The sequence below is a fragment of the Rattus norvegicus genome, chromosome 2 (assembly GCF_021556685.1).
Source record: "Rattus norvegicus strain SHRSP/BbbUtx chromosome 2, alternate assembly SHRSP_T2T, whole genome shotgun sequence".
Lineage (NCBI taxonomy): Eukaryota > Metazoa > Chordata > Mammalia > Rodentia > Muridae > Rattus > Rattus norvegicus.
Genome location: NC_141535.1, coordinates 1953990 through 1977747, shown reverse-complemented (window position 1 = coordinate 1977747; position 23758 = coordinate 1953990). Strand labels below are relative to the sequence as shown.

General features: G+C 41.7%; 1 pseudogene; it reads right to left on the bottom strand.

Moving 5' to 3' along the window:
* LOC148006609 (uncharacterized) overlaps positions 1-23758 on the bottom strand; it is a 2902548-nt pseudogene that overhangs the window by 974076 nt on the left and 1904714 nt on the right.

Here is a 23758-nt window from a genome sequence, read left to right as displayed (position 1 = left end):
CAATTGGTAGTGAAAGGGAATATGCTCCTTCTTTGTCGAGTTCAGAGAGTCTAGTCTTGCTAACAGATAGAGAAAATATGAGCTCTTCACAGGCCACACTATCTAAAATTACACTTGTCTTTATAGCCTGGTACTTTGAGTTTTTGCTTAGGTTTCTTTAAGACTAAAACTCAAACCAAACAAAAAAGAGAGATTAGGGATGGCTCCCTGGTTTTCCTTCTTTTGAGACAAAAATGGCATCAATAACACTCCATTTATTCAAGGTCATTCAATATTCAGTTTCTGCACAGCAAGATAAAAGAGTGGGTCCCTGGCTTTCTCTTCCAGAATATATTAATATTCATAGTCTGAGTTAATAGGCATAAATGGCTGTCTGGAGCAGATCTGTAGCCTTGTTTCTCAGGCTCCTATTTGATTGGGGAGTGCTCCCAAATGTCTCTTTCTGGAGCTTTGTCCCCTCAACCATTCTACTGCTGTAATTGGAAATATGAGCCCAGAGACTCATTTTATTCATTAACAACTATTTTCCATGATGAATTTTTTTCCGCAGAGTGCCTCAAGTGATAGTTTTGTAGAAATAACAAATTTCCAATTTTGCCTTTTTTCAGAATCTGCATATACTATGCCTTTGGACCCAGGTTTACATGGTACACAGATGTTGACATCATGCATCCAGCTGTGTTACTTGCCACCTTATTTCCTTGAGACAATGTCACTCATTGAACTTGGAGCTAAGCTGGGAGTTAGCAAGGCCAGTGATCCTCTTTTGTCTGTGCCCCAACTCTCATGCTTGGCTTTTTATATTGTTGCTAGGGATTAAATCAGATCCTTTTGCTGACACAGCAAGAACTTTTCCATCCTGAACTACTATTCCATGCCTAAATCATGTATTTTATTAATATATCTTTTGTGTAAAGGAAAACACAGAGAACTACATCAATGGCATGAATCATTTATTGAACTGAAGGCCCCATGTTCTATGGTAAAGCATCCAATAGAGTCAGTTTTGCTGACTCTCCTCACCAGTCTTCTCCAAGAGCCAACAGCTCATAGTGAACTGTTTTTATGAAGAGATAAAGAGTTAAAGAAACATTTAGCCCATGTCTCCTGGATCTCTTGTTACCAGACTTTCTCCATACTTGACTCTTGGGTACTTTTTAATATTTTGTACATGTTCCCTGTAAAACAAGATATTAAAAGGGTCTTCTTCAGGTCTGTTTCAGACCCTATACTTAGTACTGAAGTTAGTGAAATGCCAATATCCATCTTAGCTTCAATCATATGAAGTCACATGTGTGAGAGAGTTTTGAAATTCCAGGGATAGCAGTATGTGTCATGTTTTTTTTTTTCCAATCCGTTTCTGCTCAACAAACGCATGAGTAGTTCCAATGTCTTCAACTACAAACCTCTGAAGGCCTCCAATGGGACATGTTCCTCCATTTTGAGAACTAATCTTTGTGAAAGCAGCACTTACTACACCATTGTCTTAGTTAGGATTTTCATTACTGTGAAGAGACACTATGACCTAGGTGAATATTTTAAAGGACAGCATTTAGTTGGGGCTTGCTTTACAGGTTCAGGGGTTCAATCCATTATCATCAAAGCAGAAATCATGGTCCTGGAGGAGTTGAAATTGTGATATCTTATTTCAAAGGCAAGCAGGAGATGACTGGTTCCTACCTGGCTAGAGAGAGTGTCTCAAAGCCCATGCCCACAGTGACACATTTCCTCAAACAAGGCCACATCTCATGATAGTACCACTTCCAATTTGCCAAATATATTCAAACCACATTCTACTCCCTGGTTACAATAGGACAGTTCAAATACATGACTCTAGAGAGGACATAACTAGGCACAGCACAATGCAAAATACATTATTCCAACTTTACAGTTCCCATAGTCTATAAGAGTTTCTCCAATGTTAGGAGTTCAAAGTTCAATGTTTCTTCTGAGATTAGGTAATCTCTAAACTGTAATCCCTTAAAAATCAAAAACATAAAGAAGACAACATACCCCCAATATCATGCAGGATATACATTATCATTCCAAAATGTCATGGTAAGAAAACACTGGATTAAACAAGATGAAAATTAACCTGAGCAAACTCCAAAATCTGCATCTCCATGTCTGGTGTCAAAGCCAAAGCAATCGTCAGATTTCTGAGTCTTTCCATCCTTGTTCACTTCCATTGCCAGATCCTGCATTTAACAGCAAGAAACTTCTTGATTCTCTGTTCTTCCATTCCCTGTTGCAAACTTTCTTCAGCAGTTTGCCTACAACTCTGATATCTCTAACATCTTGTGGCATCCAAGACAACTTAACCTTTATAGCATCTTGTTTGAATGTCTAGGATCCACACATGATTTTCTGGGCTCCTCCAAAGGGTTTTGCCACTTCTCTAGCTCTGTCCTCTATAGCAGTCTAAGCTCTTATTGACTCTAATTCCCTGATGCTTTTCTTGGTGATCATCCCATGGTTCTGGAATCTCCAATATGCTGGGGTCTTCACCTACAATCAGGTTTCACCAGTAGTCTCTCATAGACTCTCTTCATGATGCTAAGCCTCAACTTCTTTTCATGGTCCCTTCATTCCTGAGACCTCAACTGTTACTAAGGCTATTCCTTCAACAGTGGCCATCCCTCACTCTCACAGTGCCAAGCCTCATGTGATCTTATGACCCCTTCATACCTTTAAAGCCAATACTACCTTGGTGATTCTTACACATTACAAGTCCAGCTGCAGCAGGAGATACAACCTTGAACATCTCTGGAACACAGCTTCTTTGTACTCCAATTAGATGGAAACAGCATGGAAATCTGGGGCAAGTTTCTTCACAAGGGAGTGTATGCTTTGAATCAGCATCCTAGATATGGTGCAGTTTCTCCCACAACTGGATCTATGGGTCCAGGAATCAAGAGGTGGAAAAGCGCATTCACTACCACTTCTAGTAGCTCACTAAATGTTGTCTCTGCAACCCTAAATTCTGCTGGGCAAGAAGTTTGGAGAGAATGCTAGCAAGTAACTGCAAGCAGTTGCATAGAAAAAGGAAACTTTCCTTCTTTCACTGACCTTATGTATGCCTCCAGCAGAAAATATTTCCCAGATTAAAGTGTGTACCACAACATCTGGATCTATGGTGTTCTTTACTTGAAACTTGATCTCTCTCAGGCTGACCTTGATCAGAGATCTGATTTCCTCTCTCTCCTGGGATTAAAGTCATGTACCACCTTTCTCTGACTAAGCTTTTCATGGGGACTATGTTTCAAGATTCATATCAAATGCATGTGTTTTTCAGCCTCAAGATCTGAAAATCCACTATAAGATATGGGTAATATATCTTGATATTGACAGACATATCTTCAGCAGAATATATTTTTGAAAAACTTTAAGCACTAAAATTTCAATATCTGGAAACCAATTACACATTAAGTCAAAAATAGGTTATCATTGTGTTATTATCATCTGCAATACTCCCTATCAGTGTTTTTATACAACAAACTTATATTCAATACACTTCCAGACTAGAATGCAATCATTTTTGCTTGGTTGACTGCTGTATTTTCTATGATGAGAAACGTGAATGTAACAACATGTGAGTGCCAGGGAGCACTGTTAACTATATGTGGATTCCTAGACATTCTTTATTTGTCATTAGATATATCTGATTCTGAAATTTTAAAATACATTCCAGTTGCATTAGCTTTATTATATATGACTTTTATTTCATCCTACTTCAAATCATCCAGCAAAGAAGTGACACATGAATAAATAAGTAATAATGTATGCTTCAAATATGAATATGTCAATAGAAAGTTTACAAATCCTAAGAGAATCTCATTGCTAGAACTTGAAATGTGGCAGAAAGCTCAATAGAGCAATAAGAGTTTTCCTTTACGTTTCTATAAGAAAACATTCAGTACGTTTCTGCAAATGACAGAACAAAAGGAGAAAAGAGAAGACAAATGGAAAATGAGAGTAAAAAGGATTGGTAAGGAAAGAAATACAGAGGAGGCAGGTAGGTTTAGTCCTTGCCAGCTATGACACAGAAGAGTAAGCAGGAGGAGAGCCAATGGGATAATAGATGCATAGTGACACTAATATAGTCAAGAATGGATTGTGGTGTGTTTATTTGAGAGTGTTTGTGTGTATGTATATTGTGTACAGGCATACACACTTCTGTATGCAGGTTCAATCTACCAAATGTGTACTTGCAGAGGACAAAGGTTCATGTCAGTTTTCTTCTTCAATTATTTCTCCAGCTTATGTTTTTCAATACTTTGTAGGTTCTATTAATTTTTGAAATTCTGTTCATATATTGTCTGTGTAGACTTTTGTGAGTAAGTGTGTGTGTGTGTTTGTGTGTGTGTGTGTGTGTTTGTTCTCGTGCGTGCAAATTCTACAAAGCACATGTGAAAGTCTGGGAACAACTAGCATGAGTTGGTTCTCTTCTGTCATCTGTCTGTCTAACAACTGACCTTTTACCTGGGTAATCTTTCCAGCTGTCTACCTTATTGTTTTGAATTTGTCTCTCGGGGGAGATTCTGGAGCTTAACTAAATCTGCTATACTGGCTAACCAGCAAGATTCAGAAATCCCGTTGGTGTGTCTTCTCAACCCTGTCTCTCATAAAATAGAAAAACAAAACCACAAGTTTAGCTTTTTCATATGGGTGATAAAGATAAGAACTCAGGTTCTTACATTTTACCAAGTCATCTCTCAGTTTTTAAACAAGTTTCTTCTATAGTGAAATATTAGATCTATAGGAATACTAGGCTGAAGTCTATATGTTCTCTAGTAGGAGACATCTCAAGCTGCAGATAAAAAGGCAAAACCCAGGAATATAAAATGAATCGTCTTTATCAACATTTCTTGCATCTTTTTTATTATCACCTTTTCTCTTCCCTCATTCCAGTCCAGTATTAGTAGTTGAACTCTTGTCCATCTTCATGTTAACCTTTAAGACATTCTCAATGTAGAAATGAGTAAACCTAATTACTACCAATATTAGTTATTTTTTTATTGATGTAAGAAAATATCCGATGAAAGAAGCTGAGAGGACTGAGTGAGCCAGACTCAGGCTGACTCCATGACAGGCTGAAAACCAACAGTTTGGGAGAATAGCCCTAAATGTATGTTTCCAAGAACTGGAAAAGACTGAACACAGTCAATTCCAGGAAAAAATACCACTTGCTGGCAGCCAATCAGGAAGATGCCTTACCACCTAGTCTGAGCCAACCTCATGGGCAACCAATCAGAAGCTGTAAAAGCTGACCCACCAGCTAGCCTGAGACAAGTATAATTAAGTAGCAAAAGTCCCCAAATCCCTCAGTGCTTTAACCAATCACAAAGGCAGCCATACTCCTGGAGATAGAGCTAATCAGTAATAGGGATGAAAGATAAAAGTCACCCATTCCTACCCTAACAGACTTAAAATTGACCCTGAAATTTCCACACCTTTGTCTTCCATTCTGATGAATGGTAGACCCCCCTCCCTGCTGGCAGGTTATCTACAAAATAAACACAATCTCCTGTTGCATATTATTTGAGTCTGGGGTATTCTTCCCAAATCATAGCCTCTTATAAAACTTGATGAATAAAAGGTTTATTTTGCCTCTCACTTTGAAGACATTATCTATTTAACAGGGAGGACATGACTACAAACTGTGTGAAACTCATCTTAACATTGCATTTCAAGCAGAGAAATGGATGCTGTGCTCGGCTCAACTTTCTCCTTTTTATTCTATTCATGACTGCTGCCCATTGAATGGTGCAGTCCACATTCAGATTATTCTCACCTTAGTTAGGACAGTCATAATTCTCCCTTAGAGTCATTGCTGGGATTTGTTTCCTAAGTGAATCTAAATCCTGTCATACTGACAATTAATACTAATGAATACATTATCATTCTTCAGTATTTGTATATCTCAAATTTTACTAGCATAATTTCAACATGAATTAAAAACATTATGAAATGAGAAGAGCTGTTCTATACCATGTTGAGAATTAGAGAGCAGCCGAGTCACAGAGACAGATTTGATTTATTTTTTCACATCTTCATCACATTCTTTTGCCTTTCCTGTGTGGAGATATAGCAGAAGATATTCCTAAAGGAGAGGTATTGCCAAGGATCAGAGATTGTCATATACCAAGCAGTGTTTTAGGAATTCTGCTTTATAACACAGAAGTATGATCTCCATCTTAAACATCTTATGTGTTTATTGTGTTTTGTGGAGGTAGGTACACAAATGCAACCATGAGAATGTAGAGGTCAGAGGACAACTTGCAGCATTCATTCCTCTCCCTCTAAAGTGTCGGGTCCAGAGATCAATCTCAGGTCATCAGGTTAGTGGTAAATGCCTTTACCAGGAAAGCCATCTTATTCCACTTCCTTACACCGTCAGATAAGAAAATTGGATAGTGATTTAATTACACAGTTTGAACATGTATAGAAATATCATCCTGTACCTCCTAACAGCATTGTACACATATTAAACAATAAAACTTAATTGATAACAAGAAACACATGGATTGTTTTTCATACACATCAAACAGCAAATCACATTCATCTTTATTTAATATTTCATTTATTTACAGTCCATTTATTACCCTCTCCTCCCAGTCCCACCTTCCCCAGTTCCTCATCACATTCTCCCTCTCCCTTGCCTCTAAGTGTGTGCTCCCCACCTCCCAGATAGCTCCTTTCCCTGGGGCCTCAAGTCTCTCCAGAATTAGGTGGATCCTCTCTCACTAAGACAAGATTAGACAGTCTTATGTATGTGCTGGAGGCCATTGTCCAGCTTGTGTATGCTCCTGGTTGGTGGCTCAGTCCCTGAGTGTTCCCAAGGGTCTGCGTTAGTTGACCTACTGGTCTTCCTATGGGGTTGCCCTCCCCTTCAGCTCCTTCACTCCTTCCCTTAATACCTCCATAGGAGTCCCTGACTTCTGTCCAATGGTTGGGTGTCTGAATCTGTCTCAGTCAGCTTCTGGTAATGCCTTTCAGAGGTCAGCCATGCTAGACTCCTGTCTGTAAGATCAGTAATTGTCTCAGGCCTTGCTGCCCCCCAAGCCCAATACAAGATGGATTCCAACTTGGGCTGATCACTTTACAGCCTTTCCTTCAGTCTCTTCTAAATTTTTGTCCTTGTAATTCTTTTAGATAGGAACAATTCTGGATCAGAAATTTTGACTGTGGGTTGGTAACCAGTTCCCTTCACTTGGGACCCATTCTATCTACTGGAGGTTGACTCTTTGAGTTCCCTCTCCACACTGTTGCATATTTTGACTAAGATCACTCACATTTAATCCCAGAAGTCTCTCATATCCCAGGTCTCTGGAACTTTCTAGAAGCACCCACCCCAAACCTTCAAATCCAGAAACAGAATATTTTCATTTATTCTCCTGGTCCTCTGGGATTTTCTCTTTCTCCCCTCTCCCCAAACCTGATCCTGTACCCTTTCACCTCCCTTTTTTTTTGTTAAACTTTTAGTGTCTATGGGTCGTATCCTGGATGTCCTGTACTTTTTGTTTAATTTTCACTTATCAGTGAGTATATACCCATTTTTTTTGTTCTGGGTTACCTTAATCAGGATGATATTTTCTAGTTCCATCCATTTGCCTGCAAATTCATGATATCCTTGTTTTTATTAGCTGAATAGTGTTCCATTATGCAAATGTGTCACATTTTCTGTACATATTCTTCAGTTGAGGGACATCTGTAAGCTTCCAGGTTCTGGCTACTATAAATAAGGTAGACATAGGCCATGAACATAATGGAGTACATGTCCATGAAATATGGTGTAGCATCTTTTGGGTATATATACAGGAGTAGTATAGCTGGCTCTTCAGGAAGAACCATTTCCAGTTTTCTCAGGAATCACCAGATTGATTGCCAGAGAGTTTGTACCAGTTTTCAATCCCCCCAGCAGCAGAGGACTGTTTCATTGGTAGGCATTTTCTACCTCTATGCCTGTGTGTCCTATATTTCTTTAAGGATATTATTTGTATTCTTCTTGAAGGCCTCTATCAATATAATGGAATGGAATTTTATGTCAGTATACTGCCTTTCACCTATGTTAGGGTATTTAAGGATTGCTGTGGTGAGAGAGCTGGGTTTCATTCTTGCCTAATTACATTGGCTTCTGTTGCTTGCCACCTGGTCACCTCTGGTGTTAACTGGGCTGGGTGTCTGTGACTAGAGATGGCCTCCTTGGGAGCTGGAAAGCTCTGTGACATGGGTTAGAGCAGGCCTCCTGGAAGACAAGAAGTGCTGTCTCTCAATGAAGGGGAGGGGCTCCTTTGAACTTGGATAGTGCAAGCATCCTGTGTCCCTGGTTAGAGCAACCTTCCTGTATCACTGGCTAGGGCAGAATTCCTGGGAAATTTGTGGGATATGAGAGGGAGCAGGCTGGTCATCTGCCTGATCTTCTTCCTTAGATATGGATTAAGTCATTAGTCATTAATCATAAGTATTATAAGCTTTACTTAGCAAGACAAAATTATAAAGTCTTGAAATTTGGGTCAAATCTTCTATTCTTATTTTTTCCAGATGTGTTAGCTATGTAGGTTGTTAAATCTCAATAATTTACATTATATCCCATATAATGTGTTCATACAGTTACGAAACATTATTGATTTTTATTTCTGCATTTTATTTTCAACTTGTCGATATTATTTTGCCATTCACACTTTTAAAAAAATTTGTTTTAAAAAGGAATGCCTCTCGCACTCGAGTGGCAGGTCTCCTGCAGGCCAGACACCACCCTGACCTGAAGGGACCCGGCCAACAGTTCTCTCTACCCAAATCCCGTGGGAGGGAGAGCTAAACCTTCAGAGGGGCAGACATGCCTGGGAAGCCAGACGTGTATGCACTCTGCCCACATTTCTTACTCCAGAGGAAAACACCTAAATGCCATCTGGGACCCTGGTGCAGGGGGCCTCCTGGAAAAGGCAGTGCAGGCCCTCATGGTTGCTGCTGTCACGGAGAGCTCAAAGGCAACCACTCATGAGCAACTTCATCCACAGGACCACAGGTAAGACCAACTTTTCTGCTCCAAGTGACCTGCCTGGTGAACTCAGGCCACAGGCCCACAGGAACAGCTGAAGACCAGTAGACAGGAGAGACTACAGGCCCAAAAGCAGAACATTCTGTTCCCATAACTGGCTGAAAGAAAACAGGTCTACAGCACTCCTGACACACAGGCCTTTAGGACGGTATAGCCACTGTCAGAAATAGCAGAACAAGGTAACTCCAGAGACAACCTGATGGTGAGAGGCAAGTTCAGGAACTCAAGCAACAGAAACCAAGACTACATGGCATCATCGGAGCCCAATTCTCCCACCAAAGCAAACACTGAATATCAAAACACACCAGAAAAGCAAGATCTAGATTTAAAATCACATTTGATCATGATGCTGGAGGACTTCAAGAAAGGCATAAAGAACTCCCTTAGAGAAACACAGGAAAACATAGACAAACAAGTAGACGCCTATAGAGAAGAATCACAAAAATCCCCAAAAGAATGCCAGGAAAAGACAATCAAACAGGTGAAGGAATTAAAAATGGAAATAGAAGCAATAAAGAAAGCAAAAAGAGAAACAACCCTGGATATAGAAAACCAAAGGAAGAGACAAGGAGCCATAGATACAAGCATCACCAACAGAATACAAGAGATAGAAGAGAGAATCTCAGGAGCAGAAGATTCCATAGAAATCATCGACACAACTGTCAAAGATAATGTAAAAGAGAAAAATCTACTGGTCCAAAACATACAGGAAATCCAGGACTCAACGAGAAGATCAAACCTAAGGATAATAGGTATAGAAGAGAGTGAAGACTCCCAGCTCAAAGGATCAGCAAATATCTTCAACAACATCATAGAAGAAAACTTCCCTAACCTATAGAAACAGATGCCCATAAACATACAAGAAGCCTACAGAACTCCAAATAGATTGGACCAGAAAAGAAAATCCTCCTGTCACATAATAGTCAAAACACCAAATACACAAAATAAAGAAAGAATATTAAAAGCAGTAAGGGGAAAAGGTCAAGTAACATATAAAGGCAGACCTATCAGAATCACACCAGATTTCTCACCAGAGACTATGAAAGCAAGAAGATCCTGGACAGATGTCATACAGACCCTAAGAAAACCCAGATGCCAGCCCAGGTTACTGTATCCAGCAAAATTCTCAATTAACATAGATGGAGAAACCAAGATATTCCATGACAAAACCAAATTTAAACAATACCTTTCTCCAAATCCAGCCCTACAAAGGATAATAAATGGTAAAGCCCAACATAAGAAGGCAAGCTACACCCTAGGAAAAGCAAGAAACTAATCGTCTTGGCAACAAAACAAAGAGAAGAAAAGCACACAAACATAATCTCACATTGAAATATGAAAATAACAGGAAGCAATAATCACTATTTCTTTTTTTTCTTTAAACTTCTTTTTTTTTTATTAACTTGAGTATTTCTTATATACATTTCGAGTGTTATTCCCTTTCCCGGTTTCCGGGCAAACATCCCCCTCCCCCCTCCCCTTCCTTATGGGTGTTCCCCTCCCAACCCTCCCCCCATTGCCGCCCTCCCCCCAACAGTCTAGTTCATTGGGGGTTAAGTCTTAGCAGGAGCAAGGGCTTCCCCATCCACTGGTGATCTTACTAGAATATTCATTACTACCTATGAGGTTAGAGTCTAGGGTCAGTCCATGTATAGTCTTTAGGTAGTGGCTTAGTCCTTGGAAGCTCTGGTTGCTTGGCATTGTTGTTCATAAGGGGTCTCGAGCTCCTTCAAGCTCTTCCAGTTCTTTCTCTGATTCCTTCAACGGGGGTCCCGTTCTCAGTTCAGTGGTTTGCTGCTGGCATTCGCCTCTGTATTTGTTGTATTCTGACTGTGTCTCTCAGGAGCGATCTACATCCGGCTCCTGTCAGTCTGCACTTCTTTGCTTCATCCATCTTGTCTAATTGGGTGGCTCTATATGTATGGGCCACATGTGGGGCAGGCTCTGAATGGGTGTTACTTCAGTCTCTGTTTTAATCTTTCCCTCTCTCTTCCCTGCCAAGGGTATTCTTGTTCCCCTTTTAAAGAAGGCGTGAAACATTAACATTTTGATCATTCGTCTTGATTTTCATTTGTTCTAGGCATCTAGGGTAATTCAAGCATTTGGGCTAATAGCCACTTATCAATGAGTGCATACCATGTATGTCTTTCTGTGATTGGGTTAGCTCACTCAGAATGATATTTTCCAGTTCCAACCATTTGCCTATGAATTTCATAAAGTCGTTGTTTTTGATAACTGAGTAATATTCTATTGTGTAGATGTACCACATTTTCTGTATCCATTCCTCTGTTGAAGGGCATCTGGGTTCTTTCCAGTTACTGGCTATTAAAAATAAGGCTGCTATGAACATAGTGGACCACGTGTCTTTTTTATATGTTGGGGCATCTTTTGTGTATATGCCCAAGAGAGGTATAGCTGGATCCTCAGGCAGTTCAATGTCCAAATTTCTGAGGAACCTCCCGACTGATTTCCAGAATGGTTGTACCAGTCTGCAATCCCACCAACAATGGAGGAGTGTTCCTCTTTGTCCAATCCTCGCCAGCATTTGCTGTCACCTGAGTTTTTGATCTTAGCCATTCTCACTGGTGTGAGGTGAAATCTCAGGGTTGTTTTGATTTGCATTTCCCTTGTTACTAAAGATGTTGAACACTTCTTTAGGTGTTTCTCAGCCATTCGGCATTCTTCATCTGTGAATTCTTTATTTAGCTCTGAACCCCATTTTTTAATAGGATTATTTGTTTCCCTGCGGTCTAACTTCTTGAGTTCTTTGTATATTTTGGATATGAGGCCTCTATCTGTTGTAGGATTGGTGAAGATCTTTTCCTAATCTGTTGGTTGCCGTTTTGTCCTAACCACAGTGTCCTTTGCCTTACAGAAGCTTTGCAGTTTTATGAGATCCCATTTGTCGATTCTTGATCTTAGAGCATAAGCCATTGGTGTTTTGTTCAGGAAACTTTTTCCAGTGCCTATGTGTTCGAGATGCTGTCCTAGTTTTTCTTCTATTAGTTTGAGTGTATCTGGTTTGATGTGGAGATCCTTGATCCACTTGGACTTAAGCTCTGTACAGGGTGATAAGCATGGATCGATCTGCATTCTTCTACACGTTGACCTCCAGTTGAACCAGCACCATTTGCTGAAAATGCTATCTTTTTTCCATTGAATGGTTTTGGCTCCTTTGTCAAAAATCAAGTGCCCATAGGTGTGTGGGTTCATTTCTGGGTCTTCAATTCTGTTCCATTGGTCTATCTGTCTGTCTCTGTATCAATACCATGCAGTTTTTATCACTATTGCTCTGTAATACTGCTTGAGTTCAGGGATAGTGATTCCCCCTGAAGTCCTTTTATTGTTGAGGATAGTTTTAGCTATCTTGGGTTTTTTGTTATTCCAGATGAATTTGCAAATTGTTCTGTCTAACACTTTGAGGAATTGGATTGGTATTTTGATGGGGATTGCATTGAATCTGTAGATTGCTTTTGGTAGAATGGCCATTTTTACTATATTAATCCTGCCAATCCATGAGCATGGGAGATCTTTCCATCTTCTGAGGTCTTCTTCATTTTCTTTCTTCAGAGTCTTGAAGTTCTTATTGTACAGATCTTTTACTTGCTTGGTTAAAGTCACACCGAGGTACTTTATATTATTTGGGTCTATTATGAAGGGTGTCATTTCCCTAATTTCTTTCTCGGCTTGTTTCTCTTTTGTGTAGAGGAAGGCTACTGATTTGTTTGAGTTAATTTTATACCCAGCCACTTTGCTGAAGTTTTTTTATCAACTTTAGTAGTTCTCTGGTGGAACTTTTGGGATCACTTAAATATACTATCATATCATCTGCAAATAGTGATATTTTGACTTCTTCTTTTCCGATCTGTATCCCCTTGATCTCCTTTTGTTGTCTGATTGCTCTGGCTAGAACTTCAAGAACTATATTGAATAAGTAGGGAGAGAGTGGGCAGCCTTGTCTAGTCCTTGATTTTAGTGGGATTGCTTCATGTTTCTCTCCATTTAGTTTAATGTTAGCAACTGGTTTGCTGTACATGGCTTTTACTATGTTTAGGTATGGGCCTTGAATTCCTATTCTTTCCAGGACTTTTATCATGAAGGGGTGTTGAATATTTTCAAATGCTTTCTCAGCATCTAATGAAATGATCATGTGGTTTTGTTCTTTCAGTTTGTTTATATAATGGATCATGTTGATGGTTTTCCATATATTAAAACTTCCCTGCATGCCTGGGATGAAGCCTACTTGATCATGGTGGATGATCGTTTTGATGTGCTCTTGGATTCAGTTTGCCAGACAACACACCTAAAAGCTCTAGAACAAAAAGAAGCAAATACACCCAGGAGGAGTAGAAGGCAGGAAAAAATCAAACTCAGATGTGAAATCAACCAAGTAGAAACAAAAAGGACCATAGAAAGAATCAACAGAACCAAAAGTTGGTTCTTTGAGAAAATCAACAAGATAGATAAACCCTTAGGCAGACTAACGAGAGGACACAGAGAGTGTGTCCAAATTAACAAAATCAGAAATGAAAAGGGAGACATAACTACAGATTCAGAGGAAATTCAAAAAATCATCAGATCTTACTATAAAAGCCTATATTCAACAAAACTTGAACATCTGCAGGAAATGGACAATTTCCTAGATAGATACCAGGTACCAAAGTTAAATCAGGAACAGATAAACCAGTTAAACAACCCCATAACTACTAAGGAAATAGTAGCTGTCATTAAAGGTCTCCCAACCAAAAAGAGCCCAGATCCAGATGAGTTTAGTGGAGAATTGTATCAGACCTTCATAGAAGACCTCATACCAATATTATCCAAATTACTCCACAAAATTGAAACAGATGGAGCACTACCAAATTCCTTTTATGAAGCCACAATTGCTCTTATACCTAAACCACACAAAAAGCCAACAAAGAAAGAGAGCTTCAGACCAATTTCCCATATGAATATCGACGCAAAAATACTCAATAAAATTCTGTCAAACTGAACCCGAGAATACATATTTAATTAGCCAGTTATCAGATAATACATAAGCTAGCCAGTATATAACAGACTTTAAGCCTTTTAAAAGCTAAAATATATCTACATGTTCTGTTTAACTGATAAAAGTTGGGCTGGGTGTTAGGTACATCTTATACTTTTAAATTACAGAATAATAATAGTTGTGCTCAACTTATATTTGAGAAAAAAGTTTCTGTTTTTTTTAATTAAAAGGGTAAAAGAGTAGATTGATGTCATTATTAAGGTTAAGGGAGGTACAGAATAGAACCAGGCCTGTCATTGGATAAGAAGGAAGGATGGGTGGGAGAAAAGTTTTAGAGTGGCAGAGGAAGCCAGAGTGAGAATGTGAGAGCACAGAGAACATGGCAGTAGATGTTTAGATGCCTCTCTGTACATATTACAGGTTGTTATGACTATTCTCAAGGGATGGGTATGTACAAGATTTTGTGCCATCTAGATTGGCAAATTATATCTTATCAATTGCATCAGAAAATATTGTTTGATGTGTTCTTTCATAAGGCAACTTAATTGAGTTTAAGAGAGTGTATGGAGGCCAGATGCGTGGGCCTACCAAAGAATTGGGATGTGTTTGCCTGGCATGGTGGAAACACAACAAAGAGGGCTGTGGATGAGGGAGGAGCGGCCTGACACGGTGCTGTGTTGGGAAGATTAGTGTGTCAGAAAGTAGATGGGGGCAGCATGGAGCCACTGAGATAAATTATTGCTATTTCCAATGGCACCAGAAATATTAAGGGAGTGAGACAGCTAGGGTATAACTGGGAACCAGTTCTGTCAGGTTTTTGTTTTGTTTTGTTGTTTTTATTTTTACTACAGCGCATATATTGTGTGTCAAGTTTCCTGAAGGGAAAACATGCTTAAGTACTTGAGTATGAAGTGATTTATTGCATCATGGCCATATAACCATGATGGGATACTAGACCCAAAGATAGGAGAGTGAGGATTTTTAATTTCCAGAAATTATAGGATTTTGGTGTTTCTCAATCGTATGATTTTTTTGGGTAGTCAATATACCTTGTGATCTAGACTAATAGATGAATCACAGAAAGAAAAAAGGTGGAGACAGATTTACCATTAAAGGTTTTTGGGGCCTGGGAATCAGAAGCAAGGGACAGAGAGACTACAAGGCCACAGAATATGTTGCTTATCAATTATATTGAGAGGTTACAAAGGGGATGGCTGGTTTGAGGAAAGCGGCCAGTTAGATAGGACTGTGATCTAACACTTCCCTGCTTATGAAAGAAAATTCAAAAGTCACATCCAGCTGGAAAGTCTTATGAATACTACGAAGAACCTATTAATGTGGGGAGCCAGGACTGCCCTAGGCTGTCTGAGAGACCTGGACAAAAGAATAACTGGAACACTAGTTCTATGCCCTTACCCAGGATCAAACTTGTCAAGGCCTGTCTGATGCTGAAGCCAATGTCTTAAAGGAGTCGAGGTTGAGGGAAGAGATTCTTCCCTTAGGTTGTGGTTATCAGTTCTTAGGCAGCTGTAACTGTGGTATCCATGTTCTTTTCGTCAGCATTGTCTGACTTAATCATTTGCTGACTTAGTTGTTCCCCATGTACAACCACCTGTACCCCCAGGACTGCAAATTATAAATATGATTCTACAATTTCTAATAAAGAGCAAATAAATTTCAAGCAATCTTCACAAAAATGTTTACTAACAGCAGTCACATTTTAAATCAGACAAACTAAAAATAAATTGAACACCATGTGCTCCAGCTGTATATCCTCTGGACATAACCCCAAGACACCAAATTACTACAGAGGTACTTGTACAGTTTCACCCATTGTTGCTTAGTTCCGAGAAGGGAGGAAATGCAATTCATATGAATCCTAATATGAATGTTCTGCTTTTCCTATCAGTTATTTTGCTATACTGCCACTATGCCATCCTCATCATGCAATCCTAGATAGCACAGTGATCTATGACTCCAAGATATAATGTTTGACTATGTAATTGCAAATATTGGAAGAGAAATGAAGTCTTAAATACTGCTATATATTTATTTAAATGTCCCTGTTTGTTTTATTCCAGAGACTGTGCTGCAAAAGGTATATACACACTTCTCCCTCATTTCCTCTGCTGAAGGCTATGTGGCTCAGTTTTAATCCTCATGTGATAAAGTATCACATTCTTTACACTATTTCAAGACATGTATCTCTCTCATTCTTTTCTATTTAAAGAGTCTAAACTGTCCTTATATCAAACTATGCTGTTTATATAACAGGCAAACCTCGAAATATCAACTGTGCTTCACAAGGTAAGTATGCAAAATACGGTTTTATAGAATCCCTTGAAATGAGTCTACTCCTATTTTTATTTTCTGGTCTATTCAGGTGTCTTTTATAATATCCACCTGCTTGTTACCTATGGAAAATTACAAACAAAAGCAAAAAAAGAAAACAATTCAGGTCTGTTATCAAATCTTAAGCAAACATTCATCACTCTAGGACTGGGAAATTGCTCAGAGGGTAGAAACATATGGACCTGGGTGTGAATATTCAGCATGTATACATAATGCCAGGCATAGGGGATAGCTACACATAACTATTACCTCTGAATCCTGAGGGCTCACTGACCAGTTCTCCAATCCCACACTGAATTTCTAGTTCAACGAGAGAACTTATGTCAAGAACAGTGAACAGCACTAAAGAAGACGCTTGAAATCCTTCTCAGAACTCCAAAAACACATGCACAGATGGATAAAGCCACACGGTTACAGGCATGCACCACACACTCACATCCACCAACATTCTTACAACACACAACACCACAGATACATAGAAAATGGTTAAGGGACTGCAGGATAATTCTTAATTTGCTGTTGTCACCCAGTATGTATCTTAGATACTGATAATAACCAAGAAAAGATTAAGCTGGAAGAGAATTTATCCATAGTTTTAACTTTTGCTATATGTTAATTTAATTAAATGCTTTCGTAATTTTACACAAAATATTATATCCAGATTTATGGGATTGTAGAATCACCCAGGACAAAAACTTTTGAGCATGTCTGAGAGACATCAGACTGGAAGAGTTCTAGTGCAAAGGCCCTCCAGCCAGAAGCTGGAACCCAGATGCCCTTCAACAGAGGAATGGATACAGAAAATGTGGCATATTTACACCATGAAGTACTACTCAACTTTCCAAAACAATGACTTCATGAAATTCCTAGGCAAATGGATAGAACTAGGAAATACCATCCTGAATGAATTAACACAGTTAGTAGATACTAGTCCAAAGCTTGGAATACCCAAGATACAATTCATAGACGATATGATGCTCAAGAAGGAGGAAGAACAAAATGTGTACACTTCAGTCCTTCCTAGAAGGGGGAACAAAATACTCAAGAGGGAGGGGAATGTCGGGACACAGAGTGGAGCAGAGACTTAAGGAAAGGCCTTCTAGATGCTGCCCCATCTGGGGATCTATCACATATGCAGCCACCAAACCTAGTCAGTATTGCTGATGCCAAGAAGTCCTTATTGATGGGAGCTTGATGTGGATGTCTCCTGAGAGACTCTGCCAGAACCTCACTGATATAGACAAGCATGCTTGAAGCTAACCATCGGACTCCATGGGGACTCCAATGAAGGAGTGAAGGAAGACTGAAACGGCGTGCAAACCCATAGGAAGAACAACAATATCAACCAACTAGACTCACCAGTGCTCCCAGGGATTGAACTACTAACCAAATAGTACTCATGAAAAAGCCTAATGCTTCAGTTGCATATGGAGCAGAGGATGGCATTGTCTGGCATCAATAGGAGGAGAAGCCCTTGGTCCTGTGAATGTTCCTTTCTCCAGTGCAGGGGAATGGTATGCTATTGAGGTGCGAGTGGGTGGATGGGAGGAAAAGCATCCTCATGGAAGCAGGGGGTGGGTTGTGGGAGAGTGGGGAACTGGGCAAGGGAATAACATTTGCAGTGTAAATATATAAAATATCAAGTTAAAAAATGTTACCACTGCTCTTAATAACCCTATATAAGTTTTTAAAATCCACTTGCCAAAATTCTTACTAAGTCTGTTTTGTGTTCACACATGGACTATGATGGATTAACACCATATCTGGGAATATCTTCTCAATATTAGACATAACATCTGAATATGTGATTATTTATATCCATTTTTTGTTCAAGAAGAATCCGATGCCAAAGAAAATTTCCTCTTTTTCATTAGCATGGAAATTATATTCAAAATAAGCTAATAAAATAAAGGATACCTGAGTGTATACACATTCACATACATATTCATATATATGAATATGTGTGTATATATGTATACATGATATAGGCCTCCTTCACAGGGCATCTAGGCCTTAACAGTTCCCTCAGGCCTACACATTGCATCTAGGCCTTCATGTTTTCCCTAGACCTTTAACAGACAGCAGCTTTGCCCTCTGAGCCATCAGTCTACAGAGGAATTCATAGAGAAACCCTGTCTGAAAAACTAGGGGAGGGAGACAAACAGATTAACAGATTGATTGCTCTCTCTCTCTCTTTCTCACTCTCTCTCTCTCTCTCTCTCTCTGTGTGTGTGTGTGTGTGTGTGTGTGTGTGTGTGTGTGTGTATGTGTGTGTGTGTATTCAACTGAGGAGGCACTGGCAAATAAATGTTTGCCCCTCCTCTGTAAGCCAGGCCACCCCAATACTGCCTTTCCTTTTCCTTAGTTTGTTTGGTTTATTCCAAGTTAATTGTATCTGTTTCTTTAATTTCCTCTTCATTTCTTTATTTGAGTCAGGGGTCTTTGCACATAAGCCCTGGAAATCAGTACTTGGATCAGGTCTGCAGCCTGCTCACAGGGTTCTACCCACCTCCACCACTCAAGTGATGCAATAAAAGACATGCAGCACCGCAGCTGGCTTCCTTTCACTGTACATTTACTTTAGTTCCAATGTTCATTCAGGTCTGAGAGAGGAGGGAGGGAAGGAGGGAAGAGAGACAGAGAGTGACAGAGAAACAGTGACAGAGAGGGAGAATTGTAGGTTATTGTTCCATCGCTTCGATCACTGTCTGTTGTTAGCCATCTTGGCAACCATGCCCCGAAACCCTACCTTGGGTAAGATCAAGCATAATGGCAGCAACCATATAACTCCTGCTTAGTCACACTGAACACCCAGGTCATCACTACCTGTGGAGAATTGTAAGGGGGCTCCTCTGATCTAGAGAGTAGTACCATTGAATGAAATGAGAAGCACAACAAGCATTATTTGTTTTGAAATATAAGACGTGGAAAGAACTATATGTGTGGATTTACAGACAGAAAGACAGACAGACAGACAGACAGGACGGACAAGACAGAACAGGACAGGACAGGAGAAAAAAAGCAAGTACACAAAGAAAAACTCAAAATGGAAGTCAGGTTCCAAATAGTCTCTGTCTGCACTGTCGCTCTAGAGTTGGTGGTCCAACTTATAAAAGCTTATACATGGATGGTTTTGGGAAATGCTGCTGGGTGTTCGGTTCAGGTCCAAGAATATTGCGGGTAACTAGACAACAAAGAAAGCAGTTAGACTGACTTCTACAGTGTATGGTTTCTGAGTGTGTTATCACACAGAAGAACCTAACAGGATATGTAATGAATTCCGGCAGTAACAGCAGAAACAACTAATGAGAAAGTGTCCTTATAATATTAGTAACTGCAACAAAATGGCAGACTAGCTAGGTAACAGTTACCTAGCCATTAACTAATCTGACATAGGCCTTCTTCACATTGCATCTAGATAGGCCTTCCTATCTTCCTCTCCAGTGCTGAGACCAAAGTGAGATCAAACTCATGCATCACCATGGGTGCCTTCCTTTTCATTTTTTTCTTTCATCCTAGGAAGTGTGTATGTGTGTGTGTGTGTGTGTGTGTGTGTGTGTGTGTGTGTGTGTAGATAGAGAGAGAGAGAGAGAGAGAGAGGGAGAAGGAGAGGGAGAGGGGCAGAGGGAGAGATAGAGAGAGTGCTCTAGAGAGAGAGAGAGAGAGAGAGAGAGAGAGAGAAAGAGAGAGAGAGAGAAAGAGAGTTTAAAATCAGCACTCAAGACTTTTTTCTTCATATCCCTACCCAAATCCCCCCAGACCAGTAGTAAAGCCACCAGCACCAGAGACAGAGGAAGATGAAGTCTCTAGTCTGAAAAACTAGAGGAGGGAGATAAACAGATCTCTTTCTCTCTCTCTCTCTCTCTCTCTCTCTCTCTCTCTCTCTCTCTCTCTCTCTCTCTCTCTCCCCTCTCTCTCTTCCTCATAATTTGTTAAAGTGTTCCCTTTGTGCTGTGTGTTTTCTACTTTATTAAGCAAGTTTCACATCTTACTAGCTCCAAAGAGGAATCAACAGTCTCTTGGCGTGCAGGCAGTTGTTGCCTTCTTTAAATATATTTTGGTGTGTTTGTTTGTTTGTTTGTTTCAAAACCCAGGGCCTGCCTTCGTTCAACAAATCCAAACCCAGTTTTCCAAGGGAACAATGGAGTCAAGTCCGAAGTCACTGGCATTTAAGTCATCTGCCATTGACAGTCATAGGAGATGGGAATATTGTGCTTTCTCCAATGGAGATTCACCTGGGTATGCATCAACCACATATAAGGGCAGGCCTGGGGTAGAACAGGGTGGTGGATGGGGAGGAAGGATCTGGCAAGAGCTCTGCGATGGGAAACTATGATCAGAATGTCGCACAGAAAACAAAATTTGTACTTTAAAAAAAAAAAAAAAAAAAAAAAAAGCTCCCGATATCTATCCAAAAAGGAAAGGAAAAAAAACCGACAGCAGAACTTTACTAACTACAAAGGTTCCATCTCCCTGTATCCAACCACTCCACTCCCAGATAGGTAGATGATAGTTTGCACTTCTGTCCCAATTGTGCTATCGAGATTAATAAAAGGGGAACCACCTCTGTGGTTATGTTTTACACACACGAAATAAAATAAAAGGAGTGGATAGACGTGCCTGGCATTTTAAGATGCTCAATTTCTTTGCAAGCTTCATTTTGTTTCATTCTTTTAAAGGTTTGTTTATTTATTTTCATTTATATGAGTATAATAAAACCCTTTTCATATACACATGGCAGTAGAGTACATGGGATATCCCTTTGCAGAGGGTTGTGAGCCACTATATGGTTTCTGTGGAATGAAACTCAGGACCTCTGGAAGAACAGAGCAGTGAGTGCTCTTAACCTCGGAGCCATCTCTCCAGCCCTTCACAAGCTTTATTTAACTAAACATTAAACATGAATCAGAAATGCCAAATCTTGTAAATATGGTCCAGATTCAGCCTTACTTAGAAATCCAGAGCTGGCAGGGCGAGGCTGGGAGTGAGCAAAGGGAGTCTTCCTCTTTCCCTGAGGGTGTGCTATCAATTCCATTACCATTTCCAAACAGCTGGGTGTGAGTCTAACTAAGGTTTTCTTCAGTCATTTGCCATGAGCCAGAGCACTGAAAGGACAGCGAGGGATCAGACATTCACACTGAAATCATCACTCACTGATTTCAGGCAGAAAACTTGCCCCCCCTAAAGAGGCACAGCCTGGCTCAGCGCTGAAGCAAAGCATGCTAGGGCAGCAGCAGTATTTCCCTGACAGTCCTTCAGGGACATGCACATTCTCCAGCCCCACCCCACCCCCTCTCAGCTAGCTCCTGTCCACCCCTCCCCCTTCCCCCACATACAGGGAGGAGGCCTTGTGTGTGTGGAGGGGGGAGATGGAAGTATCTCTTGAGAGAGGGTTCGGGTCTCCCAAACAAATAAATAACTAGAATCTTCATTTATTTACTTTATTTCATCGAGCATACCATGGCAGAGGGAAAAGGAACAGGGAAACTAGGCCAACTGGTAGAGCTCCTTTCATTTTGTTTCAAAAAGGAAAAGGCAAAAAAACAACATTCCCTGGTTTTCGTGAAAGGAACATAATGGGAAAAGTTGAAACTTAATACTTTGGCTTTTAATAAAAGGGCCAACAGATCTACCTCCTACTTGGTAAAAAAGAGGATAAAAAACCACAAAAACGTTCTGTCAGCCAACTTCCCTTTAAACAGGAAGACTGTTTTTTTTAAGCATCATTTTAAATACTTAAATATGTATTTGTGTGTGTGTGTCTGTTTGTGTGTGTCTGTCAGTCTGTCTGTCAGTGTCTTCTGTATGGAGAGGAGGTGCTGTAACACTCGGGACAGGGTGGTCTGGGGCCCCCAGGTGATACCGCACCGCACCACCCTCCCCCCCCAGTCACCTTCCCCGTAGGGCCTTCCCAGTGGTCCCTTAGCCGGTTTCTGTGCACCGCCTTGGTGGAAGGGCGCCTGGCTGCGGCCAGTCGCCGAACATGGGGGGAGGGGCGGTCACCCACCAATCCCCCCCCCCCCCCCCCGGCAGCACCTGCGCACCCGCGCCCGCCGCCTGAGCGCCCGCCGACCACCCTGTTGGGAGGAACGGGGACAGCGACGGCGGGACGCTTGGCAGGGGGAGAAAAACGCGCGGGTGGAGGGGTCGGGAGGAACGGGAAGTGGGAAAGATCCCCCGGGATCACCCGCACAGCCGAACGCCCGTCTCTGGGTTGAATCCTCTGGGCGGACTGCGCTGACCACACCCGTTTACCTCTTAACGGTTTCACGTCCTCTTGAACTCTCTTCAAAGTTCTTTTCAACTTTTCCTTACTGTACTTGTTGGCTTTCGGTCTCGTGCCGGTATTTGGCCTTAAATGGAGTTTACCACCCACTTTGGGCTGCATTCCCAAGCAACCCGACTCCAGGAAGATCTGGGCCCGGCAAACCTGGGCCCGCTAACGGCCTCACACCATCCAAGGGCTCGGCCTTGATCAGAAGGACTTGGGCCCCCACGAGCTTTGCCGGGGACTGAGTCTTCCATACGCCACATTTCACGCGCCACGGCACGCGGCGGGGATTCGGCACTGGGCTCTTCCCTGTTCACTCGCCATTACTGAGGGAATCCTGGTTAGTTTCTTTTCCTCTGCTGAGGAATATGCTTAAATTCAGCGGGTCGCCACGTCTGATCTGAGGTCGCGGTTGACAGGGGAAGGAGGAAAGGAGGGCGCGCGTGGCCGCGGGCGGACGGACGGAGAGGAGAGCGAGAGGGTGCCGGGGTCCCAGGCCGGGGCCTGCGACCTCTCTACCCCGGCCAGCTCCCACATCCCGGGGACAAGTCCCGTCAGCGCACGGACGCCAGCAGCGTCACGCCAGCTGGTGCCCGAGCGGACGGGCCCCACAAGAGGGAGGGGGGGGAGGAGAGGTACCTGAGACCAGCCCCGGCGGGTGCGTTATCCCCCATCCCCAATCCGACTCTCGCAGGTTGCTCTCTCTGCGCGCAATGGTGGGTGCGTGGCAGCGGCGAATGCACGGACCCAGTGGGTGGGGCCCGCCTCCCACCAGACAGGAGGCGGGATGACCGACCCGGGCACCATGGCCCCTCTCTCGCCCAGGCAGGCACCCGACCAGCCCCCGCTGATGTGTCCCCACGGTGGGGAGAGCAGGCGAGAACGGGAGCGAGAGCGCCGGAACGAGCAGGACTGAGCCACGAGAAGGGTGGCCAGCCCGCGGCGCCGGTGGACAGGGAGATCTAGGCCCACGCAGACCCACCGGGCGTGGACGACCGCCGGACGCCGCCCAGTCTGAACTTCAGGAGACGGAGGGCCGAGGGGAGAGGCCCTGCGAGCAGAGTCCCAGCCGCGCGACGCCCCC